A 21252-nucleotide genomic window follows, 5' to 3' on the forward strand; every position below is an offset into this window, starting at 1 on the left:
GTATTTTAAAAATAAATTCAATAGATCTTTAATAGGTCTTTAGAGCACTTGGGTGACTTTTAATGGATACTTTGGAAATTCAGGAAGAGGGAAAATGAAGCAAGTTTAAAACCAGGAAACACAAAATTCTGTACCAGAAAAGAATTGTAATTATAGAAGATTTGCTAAATGTGTAAGATACTTACATTATCACAATCAGGCAAAGTCTGGCTATGGCTTAATACAAATTTGTAAAATGACTGCACTGGGAAGATAGGTAGAGAGTGGGGTATGAGTGTAGGAAAGCCAAACTCTAGTCACTCTTTTAAGAACTGTGTACATTATATATCCAAATGTCAACCAAATAGTATCTATATAAATGCATAACTAGTAATATGTAGATTAAAACTAGATGACGAGGTCATCACTGTGGCATAGCAGGAAGGCCACTGCCTGCAGTGTGGCATCCCATATGGGAGCCGGTTCAAGTCCCAGCTGCTTCACTTCCAATCCAACTCTCTGCTATGGCCTAGGAAAGCAGTGGAAGATGGCCCAGGTCCTTGAGTCCCTGCACCCACATGGGAAACCTGGAGGAAGCACCTGGCTCCTGGCTTCGGATTGGCAGAGTTCTAGTCGTTGTGGCCAACTGGGGAGTGAACCAATGGATGGAAGACCTCTCGCTCCTCTCTCTGCCTCTCCTTCTCACTCTATGTAACTCTTTCAAATAAATAAATAAATCTTTAAAAAAAATTAGATGAAAAGCTGAAAAGAAAAAAAATCTAAAAAATTTAATAAAAAGAAATTCACTTTTTTCTGTTATGTTTTTATAATAATTTCACCTTTAAAAATTGTATATATTTGAACATATGTAATGCCAAGCTCTTAGTTTTTAATACCACATTCCAATGAAAAGAACCTAGAAAAATGGAGGATTCTAGTGCTGAAAGAGGAAGCATACAAGATGAGCCTGGAGCATCTTGTCTGCCAGAAACTAAAAGTAAGGGACTTCAAACAAACAAACAAATCCCCAGAGATGGGATTACTTTAAAGGTCACAGGAGACAATTAAAAGAGCTTCCAATGACCAACACTGGAACAGCATGAGCAAGAAAATAAAGCAATTCTGGATTCTAATTCAAAGTATATAGTAAGTGCCTAAGAGTCCATACTGATATAAATAAATGATTGAGTCTATACATAACTGGGGGAAGATAGACAAGTCTTCTGCTCACAGTTACAGATTACTTATGCAGATACTCCACACTTAGGGATATGAGCCTATGAGGCTGTGAATCTGAAGCTAATGTTAGCTATCATTGCCTCACAAAAGAACAAAAAACAAGTAAAGAAACAGAAAATTTCTAGACCTGTGACATGTTTTGAGCCCCTAAAACAAGGCTAAATTAATAAGTAATAAATACCTTCTGGGCTAAAGCCAAAGTGGGTTTTCAGTCATTTGGAATCTTATAATTAGAAAGACGTGTATGTGGTGGAATGAGAAGGCCATGCCAAGATGGCTGCTGGCAAGTGAGCGTTAGTTACTCAGGAATGGCTTCAAAACCCACCTGGCAATGGAGCCTGCCTGGCAACAGGCTGTGATTGGATGGCTTCAGGTACTGCCTGGCAACAGGCTGTGATTAGTTAGGGCATAAACCACCCCTGACTGGATTGGCTGCCTAGGCTATTTAAGCTGCTGTACCAACTGAAATAAACGAGTCTGCAGACTGCTCGCCTCCAGCCCGCTTTCACACGACTCCCGGGGTCTGTGTGGTGACTCCGTACCTCTTGCCCCCACCACACTCCTCCACTCAGAACAAATCCACAGCAACATATGTACATGGTGGTAATTTGGCTGTGTGATTTTAATGTTTTCCTAACCTTAAAAGTTTAGACTGTTATCAGTCCAAGCACTGGTTTCACTGCAACCCTTCAATCATGATCAGGTTCTATTCATGCTGTAATGCTCTGAACATGTGGGAATTCTGTAAGGTTCTGGGAATAAGGCATAGCTCCTACCCTTAGGGACCTGACATTTCTAACCTTCAAGCAGGGGCAGTATTATCAAGTCCTATCTTGCAAAAATAAACCTAGTAGAGACCAGAAAGGATCAAAACTGTTATGTAATAGGACAAAAATAAAATAGAAGTTTCCTGATAAACTGTTCTTTATAGCAACCAGAAAATTCTTTCTGGTAAATGGTGTTAAATTAAATCCCATTCATTTATGTTTATTCATTCAATTCTTCATCAGCTACCATTAAAAGTCAGCAAATGATGGTCCATGAAACAAATCCAGTCCAACACCCATTTTTATAAATAAAGTTGCATTCAACACAACAGTGTGCATTTTTAACATACTGTCTATGGCTGCTTTCACACTACAGCAACAAAGTTGGGTAACTGCAGCAAACATCATATGGTCTGCAAACCCAAAAATATCTACTATATGGTATTAAAAGAAAAAAATTTGAAAACTCTACTGAGTTCATGCAGTGTGCCAGGCACCAACTTAGGGCCTAAGCCATTAGACTGCTTGTTGGACCTCCTACACTTGTCCTCAATAAGCTCACATCCTAGTTTCTCCTCATGGGAACCAACTAAGTTAACAGGCAATGCAGCACATTGCGGTAAGTTATGGCAGGAAGAGGAGAGAAACACTTCAGGAGCATCGGGAAATGATGCCTAGGGCAGTCTCAAGAATGACAGAAGAGTCAGAAAAGCTATTAAGCCCAGACCTAAAGGACATAGGAAAGGGTTAGAGTGCTGTGAAAAGAACTTTAGGCATAATGAACAGTATCTAAAAGTTAAAGACATCATCACAGCAAGGCACTTTGGACACATTGAAGAGTTTCAAAGGGGCAGGTGTTTAGCCTAGCAGTTAAGACACAGTTTGGGATACCCGGGTTTGATACCTGCCTCTAGCTGCTGACTTAAACTTTATGCTAATACAGATCCTGGAAAGTAGGGACTGATGGCTCAAAAAATTGGACCCTGCTACTCACGTAGAAGACTTGGGTTAAATTTCTAGCTCATCCAGCTGTCATAGGCATCTGGGGGATGAACAAGCAAATTGGAGCAGGCTTGCTTATTTGTTCTTCCTCTCTTTCACATAAATGAGTAAAAACTTTATAGTAAATAAAAGTAAATGTAGAGTCCACTAGTATTGGGGCCAGCACCATGGCTCACTTGGTTAATCCTCTGCCTATGGCACTGGCATCCCATATGGGCACTGGGTTGCTCTTCTTTCAGTCCAGCTCTCTGCTGTGGTCCAGGAAGGCAGTGGAGGATGGCCCAAGTCCTTGGGCCCTGCACCTGCATGGGAGACCAGGAAGAAGCACCTGGCTCCTGGCTTTGGGTCAGCGCAGCGTGCCGGCCGTGACAGTCATTTGGGGGGTGAACCAACTTTCTCTATCTCTTTCTCTCACTGTCTAACTCTGCCTGTCAAAAAAAAAAAAAAGTCCACTAGTATAACACAAAAGAAAACCATGTGCACTCTAATAAAAAAAAAATGAGACTTGCAGTAATCCGAATGTGATTGATGTGTGTGCATGTGTGTGCACGTGAACTTCACCACAGCTGGAACTCACATCAGAAGAAAAGTGGAAGTGCCAGGTGTTGGGGCTGGTACAGCAGGGTATCAGGACTTCAGCTCATGAAAGAAAGCATGGGCATTCTCCTGAAGGCAAACAGGAGGTGACCTCTATGAATAAATATTGAGCCTGACAGTCTAAGACTTAGAAAACAAAAACCCAACAATTGGGAATGATTTAGTTAAAAAGTTATCCAGAAGTAGGTATAAATCCCTATATCTCCTTGAGCTTCTGCAGTCCCAAATGGTATAGTCTTCTGATGGCCAGAAATTACTTTTTCCTGAAAAGGGTGATATGTTACAGATTGTTTTAGTAGGAAGAGGACAGTAACCTCTCATGCTTATTGTCATTCATGGGGATCTATTCAGCAAGATTCTTCTTATTCTGTGACTCTCACATCATCTTTCCTATTTCCTGTTATTTCATGTGTAATAGAACATCAGACTGCTTGCATTCCCTCTTGACCATCTACCAGTTTCCCAGCTATGAACAACCTACTCAATCTCTCTACTGTACTACCTCTCTATAAAATACTGGTAATAGTACCTGCATCTTAGATTGCTGTGAGCACTGTTGGAAAAAAAAAAGGCCATGAAGAGCATTTAGCAGGCTACCCAGCCAATAATGAACACTCAACAAATGTCAATCACTGTTTAAGTAGCTGCTTTCTTGGTACTGTGGGAGAGGTACCCAGGACAGAATGACCTATTCAGTGCAAGTACCTTCCCATTGACTGATTGGCATCACTTATTTTATGGTTCTAATCCTTTCTCAACTGTAGGATACAGTCTGTTATATGCATAAAGAGGGCATATGCCCTAATTATAACCAATCATTGTAACCCACCCCCTTATGGGGATTAATACATGACAAAGGAAGTGAATTGGTATACTTGGAGAAGTTGATTCAATTAGAGACTGACAAATCCTGAACCTTGGAAAATAAAGGTAACTGAAAGATCACTGATTTAATTACCCATCCAAAGCTTTATGCATGTAAACCAAGCCTCTGCCTGCATACCTACTCCAAATGCAGTCCATTATACCCTCCTACAGACATATTTGCAGGAAAAATTGAAAAGCTTTAGCTCTGTGCTAAGCACTGTTCTAGGTCTTGTTCACATATAATCTCAACTGAAAATCTGTAAAGGAGGTGGTATTACACCTTTTACTGTACACACAAGGGAAGAGGCATTGGAAAACATGAAAAACTTAACTCAAAATATAGCTATTTTGCCAACTACATATTAGGGCTTATTTCAGGACAAGAACAGGGCTCACTCATATTGTCCCAAGGAGAAGGTGATTCATGACAGAGGCACCTACAGTCTAGACTCAGCAGCTCTTCAGGAAATTTCAAGGTATTCCTTGCTCTCTCTTTTCTGGTATATATCTCTGTGTCTCTCTGAACCTCTCCCCTGGTTAGCCTTCACCCCAGCCTCAACTCCATTTCATTACCCACAACTCAGCTCTCTGAGCTCATCCTCTCCATTCTAAGATTCAGAGTCCAGTTCCCATGTTTCACGGTAGGCTTCTGCTCGTAGTTCACTGACTGCCCTGTGGTTGGCTACTGTGAGATCAGTCAAACCCATAGAGAGAAAGATCCCACAGCGCAGAATGCTACTATTCCATTCGCAGTTTGAGCCATGGGAGCTGTGGATGGAGTAAGATCTCTCAGCAGTAGCTGATGTTGGCAGATGATGACTAAAAACTCTAATACAAATGGGATTTCTTTTATGTCTGTCAACAAAACAGTTTCTTAAATCACTTAGGAATCCATTGAACTAGAAATAGCAGGAAATCCAATTCACAGAAGACTAAACCTATAAGAAACTTATTTATTCTCTCATGACAAGAAGTCTGGCTGTAGACAGCCCAGGAATTCAAAATATCATCAAGGATTTAGGATCTACTCAGTATGTTCCTTCAAGTTGGTTTGTTAAAACCTGGTCATAGGAGGACTGGCATACTTCTAGACATCAATTTCATGTTTGCAAAAGGGAAAGGAGGGGCAAAAGGGCTTTCACATCATTCTTCTCAGACTTATTATCTGGAAAATGAAGGTTTTACTAGCAGACTTCTTCTTATAACTTCTTTTCCAGAACTAGGTGATGGCTAACCCTCAGAGCTACCCTTTGTGATGATTGTGAGAGTCAACCAAATCAGTGCCACCCTTAGTGCCCAAGAGAGGAATTTGAGGTCCCTCAGATCAAAGGATGGAACGCGTTGGTTATCTGGAAAAAAATCAAAGTTCCGTTAATACAAAAAAGCCTTCTTCTATTAATGGTTGAGGAATGGGCAGACTTTTTGCAACAGAGCAAATGAGACCATGCATATACAGCCCTGAAGTGGGCGTGATCAGTGTTGGCTTCCAGCATGTAATGAGTTGTTTGAATACTTGAGTGCGATGACCCATTAAAGGGAGAAAATATTACAAAGTAGAAAGAAAACAAGGGTGGCTATGGGGAGATGCAACTGTTTCAGAAATCTGTTAAAGTTTGTCTCCCCTCTGAATCTCAATTTCTTCAAATGAAATGGGATTGAATAATCCTTTTACCATAAAGTTTGTCTGTGAATTATATAACACTACATATGAGTCATAAAGAGTTGGAGAATGTTTTGATTCATAAACAATGATGAGAGGAAGCTAGAATGAGTCAGTTAGCCTTAATTATCCTCATAAAGGGAGGATCCCTCAAGAAAAGGAGAAATGAAGCCTGGGTGGATACATATTCTGGTTAGTTCAAGAAATCATGGTTACATACATTTTACTCTCTTAAGATAAAAGAGATAAAATGGAAAGTGATGAAATCTTGGAAATCCTGCAAGGCTTGGGTTAGGAAATTGAAAGTAGAAGAATTTGAGGAAGGGTAGAATGAAAAGAAACGCTATGTTCCTAAATTAGTATATATGAAATGCATGAAGCTGTTCATCTTAAATAAAATTTTTAAAAAATGTAAAAGAGTTAGATGTAAGAACAAAAAAAAAGGGTTGACATTGTGCCACAGTGGGTAAAGCTACTGCCTGCAATGCCCACAACACACATGAGCACTAATTCTAGTCCCAGCTTTTCTACTTCTGATCCAGCTCCCTGCTAATACACCTGGGAAAGCAGCAGAAGATGGTCCAAGTACTAGGGACTCTGCCATTCATGTGGGACACTCAGATAAAACTCCTGGCTCCTGACTTCAGTGTGGTCCAGCCCTGGCCATTGTGGCCATTTGGAGAGTGAACCAGCAGATGGAAGGTCTCTCTTTCTCTCCCTTTCTCTGTGTAACTCGCCCAAAAATAAATAAATAAGCATTCAAAAAAAAGAGAATGAAAAAGTACAATTCCCATAAGAATATCCTAGATGCCACAAAGGTAGTGACCATTACTACTTGCAGTTCACATGATAGTGTGGCACCTCAGATGACTATAACTGGCTACCTTTGGCAAATGAGTTCAATGTGATTTCATATAACCATGATAATGACTTTTCTAACCATTCCAGTTATAATCCAGGCACGTGATGGAGGACCATGCCCATCCCATTCTGTTTGATATGGCCATATGGTCTCATTTGGCTGAGGTGTCATGGCTGACTTGTGGGTAAAAGCCTATGAGAATTGGTATATAACTCACTGTTTTCCTTCCTCCAGAAAAGGAATTGGATCCAAGGAGAAAGCCCCATAAGCCTGAGTGGGAATGATATCAAGAAGAACTGCACCCCTCACCCTCCTCCCCCATGACCCTCATTGACAACAAGCAAAACAAAAACACAACTGTTTTTCTGAACCACTAAAACATGTGCTTAACTTCAGCATAACCTAACGTATCCAGACTAATACCATCTCAGCACTGTGGAAAGACTAATGAGGAATGTGCCTAGAAATAGTCTTTGGATTGAAAGTCTGACTTTGTGACCTCTGAGACTTGCTTTTCACAGAGTCTACCATTCCACACCCCTGCACCACTATTTTTGTTCCTTTCTCACTCTAGAACTGTGGTTTCCAGGTCTTATAAAATAATATGTGAATTTCTACCCACACACATTGTGATTTCATCAGTCTGAATCAGAGTCCGAGCATTAAAATTTTTTTGAGTTCAACTACTACATGACTAGGTTTGAAAATCACTTTCCTAGACTTTCTTAATCCTATTTAATTTGTTCATCCTTCCACACTGAGAATAAATCTTCTCTAGAAATCTTTGTAAATCCAAAGTTCTCACTTGAGCTCTAATAGCAAGCTGGGCACACCTTGTATCTGTAATTAGAGCATGATATTCAGATTATGCATTTCTGTATCTATTTTCTAACCCCCCATGACCTCCTGGAATATGGGGTGTATATTAGAATCATCATGAAGCCCTGGTGCTTGCACAAATCCTGACATCACACCATATATTAGGTGTTTATCCAATGAATTCTTTATTGTTCTAAACAGAAAAAAAGATCATTTGAGTAAAAATAAAGAATCTATTGATGAACTTTGAGGAAAACAGTTTTTAAAAAAAGTGGAATAAAAATTGTTTTAGATTGAGGAATAAATGATAAAGAAAGTTTGGTTAACAATTTGAAGACATTGTCTTTAGATGACAAAATAGATACATGATGATGGTCAAAATAATGTTTGGGGTTATCTTTAGGATGGAAAGCATACGTTTTGTATCATTGGGAAAATTATCAGAATGGAAAATATGTTTCAGCAGAAAAGTAGTTTTGTTAGTCAAGAATTCAGAAACAAAAGTAGGAGGTAGAAAAAAGAGCCCAGGAGTACAAAATATCAAAAGTGGTTATTTCTAGCTGGCTGGATTTGGATGATTTGTTTTTTTCATTTCAGCAGGTGTTCAAGAAGTATTTGTTGAATGAGTAAATTTTCTTTATGTGAGTGAATGGATGTATTTTTTCAATGGTGCAGAGTTGACTTTATCTTATGGTTAAAGACAAAATATCACCATAGGTCCTTTAAAATTTCCTCACATTTTTCCTGATATCTCAATACATGCTCCAGTTTTTTCTACTGCATTAAATAAATGTCACTGGATTTGTAAGTGTCCTTGAGAAATACACCACAGTATTGCATTGTATATTATTTTAAAGTTACAAAATATTTTTGCTATAGACCTTTTTTTCTGTTTCCCTCCTTACTCACCCCTATGTTATTGAGATGTGTATTATAATACATATATATTTAACTCATACCTTCTATTTTAAAAAAAACATTTTTTTATTTATTTGAAAGGCAGAGTTACAGAGAGAGGTAGAGACAGAGAGAGAGGTCTTCCATCCACTGGTTCACTCCCCAAATCCCACAACGGCCGGAGCTGAGCCAATCCGAAGTCAGGAGCCGGGAGCTTCTTCCTGGTCTCCCATATGGGTGCAGGAATCCAAAGATTTGGGCCATCATTCACTGTTTTCCCAGGCACAATAACAGGAAGTTACGTTAGAAGTGGAACAGTCGGGACTCGAACCAGTGCCGATATGGGATACTGGCGCTGCAGGCCAGGGCTTTAACCTACTGCGCCACAATGCTGGCCCCTAGCTTATACCTTCTAATTGCTGCATAATATAATATTATGGGTTTATCCCTTTTATACTCAGCAATTCTCTTCTTGTTGATGAATACCTGGGTTGCCTACAACTTCACAACAACACAAAAGATGTTTCATTGAACACCCTCAAACATGGACTTGGGAAAGTTTATTAGGGATGAGTACCCAGCAAAAGAAGTATTAATCCTAAAATAGTCACACACTTCATCTCACCAAGTATATTAAGTATCTCTCCAGAACAAACTGACCAGCTTTACTCTTACTGTTCCTGCACAGGACTCTGATTACCCACATGATTGCTAACAATATTATCCTGCTCTTCAATAGCTGTCAAGCTGATGCATACCATGTCCTATTTCATTGTTGATCTCTTTGGGTTTTTTTTTTTTGATTACTGATGAGTTTAATTCCCTCTTCACATACTTGTTAACTCTTTATGTTTCCACTTCACATTAATTTCTCACACCATTGTCCATTTTTCTATTTTCTTCTCTTTATCTCTCTTCCTATATGTTTGTTTGGGGCAGTGGGAAGGAATATGTGTCTAGTGTTCCCTTTTTTGTTTTTAAAGGTTTATTTATTTATTATCTTTAAGTCACAGTTACGGGGAAAGACAGAGAGAGAGAGAGAGAGAGAGAGATCGTCCATCTGCTGATTCACTCCGCAGATGGCCACAGTGGCCATGGCTGAGCCATGCCAAAGCCAGGAAACAGGAGTTTCATCTGTGTCTCCTGCATGGGTGACCGGAGTCACTAGCAGGAAGCTGGATGGGCAATAGAATAGCTGGGACTCAAGTCAGTGCCCATAAAGGATGCCAGTGTCATGGTCAGCAGCTTCATCCACTATGTCTCAATGCCGGTCCTGTGTGTAATGTTTTCTCTCAACAATAGAAGTCCTTTCTTCTGCTCCATCATCCCTCTCCCAACTTTTTCATTGAATACCTCACTGAACTAAAATCCTTAACACCAATGTATTAAAATATATCAAGCTGTGTCCTTACAATTTCTGCTTTGGAAGTCTTGTTTGAGAGATTCTTTCCCATCCTGAGATCGCATTATTTCCATATATTCCTTCTTTAAGTTTTTAGTTCTGCTTTCACAGTCAACTTTTAGTCCCTGTAGAGTTTACTTTTATGTGATATGCAGTGCAGATCTAACTTTATTTTTTCTGTATATTAATCTAGTTTTCCCACTATATCCTCCTAAAATATCCATCTGCTCTTCATTTTTTTTATTATTTTTTTTATTTTTTGACAGGCAGAGTGGACAGTGAGAGAGAGAGAGAGACAGAGAGAAAGGTCTTCCTTTGCCATTGGTTCACCCTCCAATGGTCGCCGCGCTGCGGCCGGCGCACCGCGCTGATCCAATGGCAGGAGCCAGGTGCTTCTCCTGGTCTCCCATGGGGTGCAGGGCCCAAGGACTTGGGCCATCCTCCACTGCACTCCTGGGCCACAGCAGAGAGCTGGCCTGGAAGAGGGGCAACCGGGACAGAATCCGGCACCCCGACCGGGACTAGAACCTGGTGTGCTGGCGCCGCAAGGCAGAGGATTAGCCTAGTGAGCCGCGGCGCCGGCCCATCTGCTCTTCGTTGATATGTGGTGCCATCCTTCTCATATGCTACGTAGGATTTTAGATAGGTCGATCAATGTTTGTGACTAAATCTGCATTCTATGTGATTAATAGAGTTGAAATGGGTTTTTTATCTTTGTACCAGGATCATACAATTTATTACTTTGGCTTTGTAACAAGTTTAATATTACTAGGGGTGACTCCAAATCCCCTACTGCCTTTTCTCTCTTTAGACAATTTGTAAGCTATTTTACACTTTATACTTCACTGAAAACTCTAACCTCAGTATCAAATATTTTAGAAGATCCTGTTAGGTTTTTTCAACTAGTAGTGCTTTAAATGACCTGATTAACTCAATAGGAACTGAACTGAGATGTTTACAAATGTTGCCATTTCATCCATGAACTTGGTACAGCAGGTTTTCAGGGAACCTTTAGTGGAGTCTAGGTTTTGTGCAATCTTAATTAGATTAATTACTACATGCTTTACTTTTTTTGTTTCTAATGTGATTTAGTCCTTACTTTTATATTTTCTAAATAATTGTTGCAGATATAGAAAAATGCTGTTGGATTTTTAACTATTTTCTACTTTGTATTTAATTAGCATCAACTACTTTTTAAACAAGTGGTAACACAAGAGGAGAAAAGAACACAGAAGAAAATTTGCCTTCCCAAGGGGCTGGCGCTGTGGCTTAGGGGGTAAAGCCACCACCTCCAGTGCTGGTATCCCATATGGGCGCCAGTTTGAGTCTTGGCTGCTCCACTTCTGATCCAGCTCTCTGCTGTGGCCTCGGAAAGCAGTGGAAGATGGCCCAACTCCTTGGGCCCCTGTACTAGTGTGGGAAACCCTGAAGAAACTCCTGGTTCCTGGCTTTGGATCAGCGCAGCTCTGGCCATTGCGGCTATTTGGGGAGTGAACCAGCAGGTGGAAGACCTCTCTCTCTCTCTCTCTCTCTCTCTCTCCCTCCCTCCCTACCTCTCTCTCTCTCTCTCTCTCTGTAGCTCAAATAAATAAATAAATAAATATTTTTTAAAAATTTGCCTTTCCAAAGAATAAGATCATTCCTCCCTCTAACACAGGAAGGACTGAAATAAAAAAGGTTAAAGATACAGAAAAATGTAGTGGCTTAAGTGAAAGAAATTGAACAGTTCACTCCTCAATTGAATATGAAGAGTGTTCAAAAGGTTCATGGAGAGAGTCTTCTATGAAAAAGATTCACATGGATTTCAAAACTTTTTGCACCAAAATAAACTTATCCTTTAATTCCCTTTCCATGTGAACTTTCTGAAGTATCCCCATAATCCTCAGGAATTTAACCTCGTCCTTTGATGAGAAATAATAATTTCCTATTAGAAAATCCAGATCGGTCACCATGAACTACGGAGGGAAACAACCACCAGGAACTGAAGAACTAAACCTTTACAGAGGAGAATAAATTTAAGATCAGACTAAAATCTGAATAACATACTCCTTACCTACTTCCCCCTCTATAAAATGAGGAGGCTGTGCTTGATGACATCTGAGCTTCCTGCGGCCTGAAACCTCAAAAAAATGTTAGAAAATGAAGACGTGTGGGAGGAAAAATAATTTTCAGTGTGAATTAATCTCTGCTGTTGACTTTCCTATTCTATCATTTTCCTTGGCAAAGTGACTTTGAAAACAATTATTCTTTAAGGGAACTCAGAGGAGTAATTTTAGTCTGTAACAATGTGCAGAGACAATTTGGGAAGGGACACTTTTGGAGAAGAATATTTTTACCACCATCATTTTGGCTCGAGATTGAACTGGCTCTTTCCTGGTCATCAGCCTTAACCCCCATTCTACTATTGACATTTTTCAACTGTGTCCACATAATTTAGTATCTTCTGGTTCAGGAAGAGAAGGAGAGAAGTGAAACTTCCAGAGTTGCATTACTAAAGGAAGCTCATCCTTTCAGAAACTTCACTGCCAGATTTTTACTGAGTTCCTCTTTTGAGGGCTAGGACAATCTTTTCTTTCCATACTCAAATAAGAATATATTGAAGCCAACAGGCAAAATGCTTCACCTGAGTGCCTTGCGTAATAAGCATGTTTCTTCACCATGCTGAGTCCCAGTCCTCCAGCTGCACTCCTTGTCCAGTCGCCTCACCAGCATTTCCACGGTACCTGAATACGAGACCAACATCATGATTTTCAAGACTGGCAAAGCTCCGAATCAAATGGTCATCTCTAACTACAGAAACACGGCTTACAGAGATGTGGAAATACAAGTAAATTCATAAGAACAGATACAAGGCTAGTGTTAATATTGAAATAAATTGAAAATAATATAAATTTCACATGTCAAAAATGAAGAATTACACTGGGTCATCGAAGAAGCATCAGCAACCATTTAAAAAGAACATGTTCATTGCTATAAGTGTGCATCTGTGGATGAGTAAAGGTCTCCAGGACAGAAGTGAGAAAAACAGTCTCTGTGACTGAGTGTGACAACCAGGATAGAAAAGTTGTATACAGCCTTGACCCATTCTTGTAGGATGAAGTACACACAAGCAGAGACATATACCTGAAGTGACATCAAAAATGTTAACAATTTTCTCCTCCAGGCAAGAAAGCAGGTAATTTGGGGTGCCCCTTTCTTCTGTATCCTTATATTTCCTAATTTTGTATCATAATTATGTTCTTGTAGTAAAGCCAAAGTCTTACAAGGGGAGAAAACGGGAGCGGGGAAGGCAAGTGAACACAGGAGAACTGGTCCTGGTCTTAGTCCGTCCAAAGTGCAAGAGCAGAAAAGTCCAAGCAAGTCACCAATTGTCCTTGAGCCTCAGTTTCCTTCCCTATAAACAGGAATAGCTGCCTTTCTGGAGCACAGAGCCTTTATGAGGACTCAGACAGCCTCCCACAAACAGCCAGGAGAACCTGCAAATCCACTCTTCAGTGTAGGTTAACTCAACACAAGTGACTAGACACCCACACAAAGACTTGTATATTAATGTTCATAGCAGCAGTATCCTAACTAGGCAAAAACTAGAGATAACCCAAGTATCCATACAACATGCTACTTAGCAATAAAAAGGACAAACTACTTAAGCATGCAATAGATAAATCTCACAAACATTAAGGCAGATGGAAAATCTATAAAAGCCTGCATGCTGTAACATGCCATTTGCATGAAATTTGAAAACTATAATGACAGAATGCAGAACAATGGCTGTCCAAGATGGAGGGAGCAATGAGGACACAGGAACTAATTGGAGCCTGGAAACATTCTGTATCTTGAATGTGGTGGTCACACAACTGTGAGCACTTGTCGTTCTGATGTATGTCTGAAATGGGTGAATTTTCTGATGTGGAAATTATATCACAATATGACTATTGTTTAAACTATGCAACAGAACTTTTAAAAAAAACTATCAAAGTATGTGAAGATATACTGCAAAATATAAAGATCTATCAAAATGTAAGGTGTTGTTCTTGAATGAACTTGTTTTACAACAAAGCAAAATACAAAGAAATAACCTTAGAAACTACTCAGCTAATGAAAATTTCCTTTGATAAAAGGGGTCTGTCTGGGTATAAGCAAGGAGAATAAGGAATAAATTTTATCTGTTCCCCTGATTTCTTTTAGCTGTGTTGAATTCTACATAAAAGTTCAGGGGAAAATATATATCTGCTAAGTTATTTTAATACTGTTCCATACTGAATACTCAGTTGGAAATTATAGAAGAAAATTTTCCCAGCTTCCACCCCAAATCCTGCCATTAGTAACCTTGCAAAACATCCATCAGATGTTAAATATTTGGAAATGTTGCATTTCCAGCAACACTAGAGAAGCTGAGGCTGCAAATTGTCCGTTAGTAGCCTGGGGTTGCCTGCTAGTCAGCTGCAGAAGCAGACTCTGGAGCTCCGTCTCCTGGAGCCCTAATGCCCGGTCACCAGCCAGCCCTGTCCCAGAGAGAAAGCTGTCTGCAGAAGAAATGCACACAAGAATCAATGAGAGGACAGGGGAGGATCAAGGAGGAGGAAGTGGTAAATGTGGGGGCCACCAAAGAAGGAAGCCTGGGAAGAAGTGGCAGGGGGCCAGACATCAGGTCCTCCTCTCACAGCTGCAGCCTGGCTGGCCTCTGGTACCCCTCATTGTGGACATGAGGGCAGGCTGACCACATGACGCTCTCCGGACTGTGTCTAGGGTGACTGTCCAGCGTGTCTCAGTCATGGGATGAGGGACTCATAACACGGCTCCCTGAACCTCTAGGTGGAAAATGAATCGTTAGAAACCCTACTTCTTTTTGTTTCTTTTTAAAAGATTTATTTGTACTTGAAAGGCAGAGTGAAACAAAGAGACAGTCAGAGAAATATCTTCAATCCACCGGTTCATTCCCTAATTGGCCACAACAGCCAGGACTGGGCCAGACCGAAGCCAGGAGTCAGAAACTCCATCCACGCCTCCCGCATGGGTGGCCAGGCTGAAGCACTGGGCCGTCTTCCCAGGTTTCCCCAAGAGCACGCCCAGGAAGCTCACAGGATACAGAGCATCCAGGACTGGAATCCTAGAACCGGCACTCTGACATGGAATGCTAGGTTAATACCTCTGCCACACTGCTGGTGCCAACCCTACTTCTTACATGACTGTGCGTTTTGTTTCTAACGGGTCTTGTCAGGCCCTCTTCATAGTTTTTGGACAGCTAAGGTAAGAGAGCCCTGGAGTCCATCACCTCTGGCTTGACTTCTCCGTGCACTCCTTCTTCAGAGAGGGTGGGCTGGAGGAGCAGAGGAACCTGCAGGACCTGGCTTCACCCAATCTTTATACTTCTGGGCATGCTTTTCAAAGATAATTTCCATCGGTTTCATATTAGTACTATGACAAAGTAGTGCATCATCATTACATAGCTCTCTTTTTTTATTTCCTCCAAAGAGAAAAGGGCAAAAGCTTCTGATCCCACCACTAGCAGCGTGTTATGATGCTGAACCTGTCATTCATAATCATGCATACTCATGTTTATGCTTTCTAACCAGCTTTTTCCATTTACTGCACCATGAACATGTAGCAAATTCTTACATTTTTAATTTAAACCTTCTTCTATTGCATATTTTAATGTCTTCATGATTAGTGGCATACTCTATGAATATGTGATAATTTATTTGAATAAGTCTCCCTTACCAGATAGATTTCCCAGTGAAGGAATTTTTTGCTTTTAGGAACAACATGTTAATAACAGCACTTAAGAAGTACTTTTTCCAAAAATATCAAATCAAATCTAATCACATATTTAGCTCTAACTTTCACGATACAGGAAATGAAACCTTCTGAAGAGTACACAACATGGGACATTTTACAGAACTAGTCAGCTAGCATGTTCAGCAAGTTGCTGGTAAGCAGACAAGGAGGGTGGGTGTCACTGTTCTAAGTGAGAAAAAATACTAAAAACATCGTAAGAAAATGTAATGTATAGGTCTTGTTTGGATATTGATTTGGATTAATCAATTTTAAAAGAATACTTGGGGATGAGGAGGGGAAACAGTGGCATTCAAATATGGACTAGTATTGAAGAGCTGCCACTGGTTTTGTGAGGTGCAACAGTGGCAATTACGTTGAAATGCATCCATACATGTTACATACAGCAGCACTTAAACAACAAATGGCCATCATCTTAGGAAGTCTCCTAGGGGCCAGCGCTATGGGTTAGACGGCCTCCTGCAGTTCTGCCATTCCATATGGACACCAGTTCGAGACCCGGCTGCTCCACTTCCTATCCAGCTCTCGGCTATGGCCTGGGAAAGCAGTGGAAGATGGCCCAAATCCTTGGGCCCTTGCACTCATTTGGGAGACCCAGAAGTTCCTGGCTCCTGGCTTCGGACCCACACAGCTCCAGCCATTGCAGCCAATTGGGAAGTGGACCAGCAGATAGAAGAATGGAAGACTTTCTCTCTCTCGCTCTCTCTCGCTCTGCCTCTGCCTCTCTTTCTGTGCGTAACTCTGACTTTCAAATAAATAAATAAATCTTAAAAAAAGAAGTATCCTGGTCCCTAACAATGTCCAATATTTGCTTTAAAACTGCAGGGAAAATGAGTAAGAGAAGGACACTTAGTAACTGTTACTAAGCTTAAATCTGGCTAATTAAATCTAGATGATGGGCAAATATGGGCTCTTTTCAAGGCCTTCTACTTTATATATGCTTAAAAAATATTTTGGTTCCTTTGTACAGAAAATCTCAAACACAAAAGTCAATGCAATACTAAATGAACTCCCTTTGAGGATAGGCATTGTGGGACAGCAGGTTAAGCTATGGTCTGCAATGCCTGCCTCCCAATTTGGAGTGCCTGGTTTAACTCCCAACTACTCTGCTATTCCCATGCAGCTTCATATGAATGCGGCTGGGAGGCAGTGGATCATGGCCCAACTACTTGGGTTCCTGCCACCCACACAGGGGACCCGGATGGAATTCCTCGCTCATAACTTCAGCCTGGACCAACCCTGGCTGTTGATGACATTTGCGGAGTGGAACAGCCAATGAAAGATATCTGTCTCTCACTATCTCTTCATCATGCTGCCTTCCAAATAAGTAAATAAATTTTGAAATAGTGAACTTCCTTTACCCCATTACCAAAGCTCAGCTCTCATTAATACATGGTCAATGTTGCTTTCTCAATATCACCTCCCATTTCCTCACCTTCATATTATTCAGAACAAATTCTGCACTTCCTATCATTCATTCATAAATACTTTAGTATGTGTCTCTAAAGGATGAGAGGTATTTATTTATTTGACAGGTAGAATTATAGACAGTGAGAAAGACAGACAGAGAGAAAGGTCTTCCTTCCGTTGGTTCACCCCGCAAATGGCCTCAACAGGCAGAGCTATGCTGATCCGAAGCCAGGAGCCAGGTGCCTACTCTTGGTCTCCCATGTGGGTGTAGGGGCCCAAGCACTTGGGGAGAGGTCTTTTTTAACATAACCACAATATAATTATTATACTAAAATTTAGTGGTGAGTGTTTGACCTAGAAGTAAAAGTCTGTACCCCATACTGGAGTGCCTAGGTTCCAGTCTTGCCTTTGCTCCCAATTCCAGATTCCTGCTGATGTGCATGCACTCTGGGAGGCAGCTGGTGACAATTCAAGGAACTGGGTCCCTGCCACCCATTATGGAGGGAATTAGATTGAGTTCTCAGCTCCCAGGTTCAGGCTGGCCCAGCCCTGGCTGTTGCAGATATTTGGAAAGTGACTCTCTCTCTCTGTCTCGCTCTCTCTCCCCGCCCTCAACCCTTCTGTCTCTATGTCTGTCAAATAAAAATAAATATTTAAAAGTCATCCAACAATAACTCCTTAACAGAATCAAATGAGCAGTAAGTGCTTAAATTTTTCTATAGGCCTTGTAAACATTTTGAGTTTTGTGATTTGTCTACATCAAGAAAAAGTAAAATTAGAACACTGCAATATGAGTTTTTTAAAAAAATGTGTATTTTATTTACTTGAAAGTCAGAGTTACACAGAGAGAGAAGGAGAGGCAGAGGGAGAGAGAGAGGTCTTCCACCCACTGGTTCATTCCCCAGATGGCCCTAATGGCTGGAGCTGCGCCAATCTGAAACCAGGAGCCAGGAGCTTCTTCTGGATCTCTCAGAGGGATGCGGGGGTACAAGGACTTGGGACATCTTCCACTGCCTTCCCAGGCCATAGCAGAGAGCTGGATCAGAAGTGGAGCAGCCAGGACTTAAACTGGCACCCATATGGGATGCCAGCACTGCAGGCAGCGGCTTTGCCCACTACACCACAGCACCAGCCCTGCAATATGAGTTTCAAAGCTCTTTTCATCTAAGGATTCCTCACCATCTCTCTTTTCCTTTTCAATTTTTGTTGAAAAACCAAGTTAGCTGTCTCATAGGAATTCCCCTTGTCTAGATTTTGCTGATTATGTACCAACACTTAATTAACATGCTCCTCTTCCCCCTGTATTCCCACTAAACTGATCATAATTTACCACCCTGATAAAATTCATGTTTGGGTTTTTTTTGGCAGAACTGGGGACTTGACTTTTTATCAGGAAACAAATAATGTCTATTTGACTCCTTCTTGTGATATTAAGAATCATTGATGATTACTGGCTAGAATCATTAGAATTCTTGAAATATTCCATTATATAAAATATTGAAATAAATATAAAATATATAATATTTAAAATATAAAATATTTAAAATACAAAGATAAATATAAAATAAATTTAATGATAGGAAATGCAAATAGGAAAGAGGTAGCCTTGTATTCGCAAAATTAAAAATAACAGATCTATTGTTACTAGAAAAGAACAAGTTGAAAAACAGTATGTATAAAATATACTTATGGATGATTATTATGAACATGTGATTATGAACAAAGGAACATGAATGTATACAACAAATTCTTTACACAATGAGTGAGTGGAGTCATGGACAGATAATCAAGATAATCCTTGTTACTACACTGAAATAAAGACACAGACTTTATTTATACACAAATATACATTGCTCAGCAAGGACAGAAGGAGTTTCAAATTGCAACTTTCTGGAGCAGGTGGCTCCCACGCCCTTCTCACAGGAAGGTGAAAAGTGGGTAGGGTAATTGGGTCACAGCATTGATGCACAAGAAGCTCACCAACAAGGGAGGAATGTGGCAGGAATAAGAGAGAGGGAGGAAGAAGAAGAGGAGGCCTTAGGGGAGGAAGAGGAGGAGGAAGGGAAGAAAGATGGCCATGAGGGAGGAAGAGATAGCTCCAGCAGCTTAGGAGGGACACTGGCCTCAGATCCTGTGATGTGTGACCTTGCCATACACCCCTGTGCCTTGGACTGTTCAGCGGGTCCTTCTCCAGAGGAAGAAGTTGCAGTAGGAAGAGGGGTCTGTGGGAGGACCCATGACCTGGCGCACATGTAGAAGGTTGAATCCTGGCTTCTTCATGGTACATAAGACACATGGCTCCCTATGACCCCCACAGAGGGTCATGAGTAAGGGCCCTCCCACCGTGCACAAAATTCCAGAACAAGGTCCATACTTCCTTGACATCTTTGACCTCTGAAGCCTTAGCCTATCCCTCTACCACTTTGGCTATCAGCTCCTCTTCTGGAGTCTTTGGCATCAACAGGGTGCCTGCCAGTGGTAGGTGAGGTGGCTCCGAGTCAGGAGAGGTTTGGGGATGGCTAGAGGAGGGTTGAAAATATCTCCTTGGGTTCTTCTGGCCTCTGCTGGAGCCAAGCTGACTTGGTCAAGGCCCGGCTGAGTGGATACTGGTCTTGTTCTGGTGTGCCAGTACCCGAGTTTGATTGCTGAGCTGCAGTGCCAGCTGTTCCAACACAGAACTTTCCTAGTAGGGAACTAGAGGATCTTAAGCCGAGTGCTTGCAAACTCAGGGAGGAGGCAGGTACACAGTGGCATGCTGTTTTGTGGGTACACGGACACATTGAAGACTGCACCCACAGGGCAGTGGTTGGAGGTCATCAGCTCAGGCAAGAGGAAGGAGCTCTGGAAGGTGTCTGTGAAGAGTCCTGTCCCCCAGCACATAGTTAATCCAAGAACCTTTGATGAGATGACAGGCACTCCTGACCACTGAACAGCAGGTGAAAACCCACTCCTGCTTTTGTAGAAAGCAGCAGGAGCTAAAAATAAAAGATGCTCTATGGGACTTAGTCTGACACCCCCCAGGTTACCAAAGGACCATCCATCCATTTGTGTCCTGGGTCTTCTTCAAAGTGTTCCATGTTGATAGCATCCCAGTGGTCAATGGGGTGGCAGGCTGTATTCAGGTCACCCGGAATGATCACATGGCTGCCAGTGGCCAGCAGGGCTTATGCTCAGATCTGTAGCAAGCAGTAGAATTACATCTTAAAGGTCAATCACTCAGGCTTCCCAGGATCCACCTGGGGCAAAAAACACAGATTAGAAGCAAGGTCCTCTGGTTCATACTTCCCTCTGAAGTATGAACATTATGTTGTGTGAGGAGGGCCTAGCTTTCACTATTCAGAGCCCAGAGCTCCTCTTGAGTGAACGTATCCATGTTTCCATAGCAACCCACATCACCATTCCTAGTGGCAAATAGGCCACTCAGGCCTTCTTCAGTAGCCACTGGGGTAGCACTGTGTGGACAGAAGGTGATTATGCCAGAATAGCCACTATGGTTCCCAATGAAGCTGAAATAAGAGGTATAGCCCTCAATGAGAGCCAGGGACTCTGTCAGCTCATCCCTGGTCATTTTGGTCTCTTGGAGACAAGCCATTTCCACAGCCAGCTCACCCAAAATGGATAACAAGGACACAGTGACACAGTTTGCTGGGTTCCTGATGTACATCCCCTTGTCGGGGGTTCCAGGTCCCATGGGTATTCCAGCTCACCATGTACAACATATTAGAAAACCAACAGGTTGGCCACCCTATGCCAAGGCACAGGTGGGTGACTTGCTGTTGGGGCGTAGACTGCTAACCACCTCCTATGCTGATGAGACAGATTTTTAAGTACTTTCTCTATTTTTCTGTATTGTTTGCAACTTTTACAAGGAGAAATGTATTCATGTTTTAGTCAAGGAATTAAATCAATTAAAATAGCACTTAAGTAGAAAGAGTAATTGATCATTACCTTGAAAAGT

The 21252-nt window shown here is 41.3% G+C and overlaps 1 pseudogene; it reads right to left on the bottom strand.

Annotated features, from left to right (window-relative positions):
* Positions 1-18950: 18950 nt before the first annotated feature.
* LOC100349904 (DNA-(apurinic or apyrimidinic site) endonuclease 2 pseudogene) lies at positions 18951-21013 on the bottom strand (annotated as a pseudogene).
* Positions 21014-21252: the final 239 nt, after the last annotated feature.

The sequence above is a fragment of the Oryctolagus cuniculus genome, chromosome 6, assembly GCF_051225735.1.
Source record: "Oryctolagus cuniculus isolate XC-2025 breed Fujian yellow rabbit chromosome 6, ASM5122573v1, whole genome shotgun sequence".
Lineage (NCBI taxonomy): Eukaryota > Metazoa > Chordata > Mammalia > Lagomorpha > Leporidae > Oryctolagus > Oryctolagus cuniculus.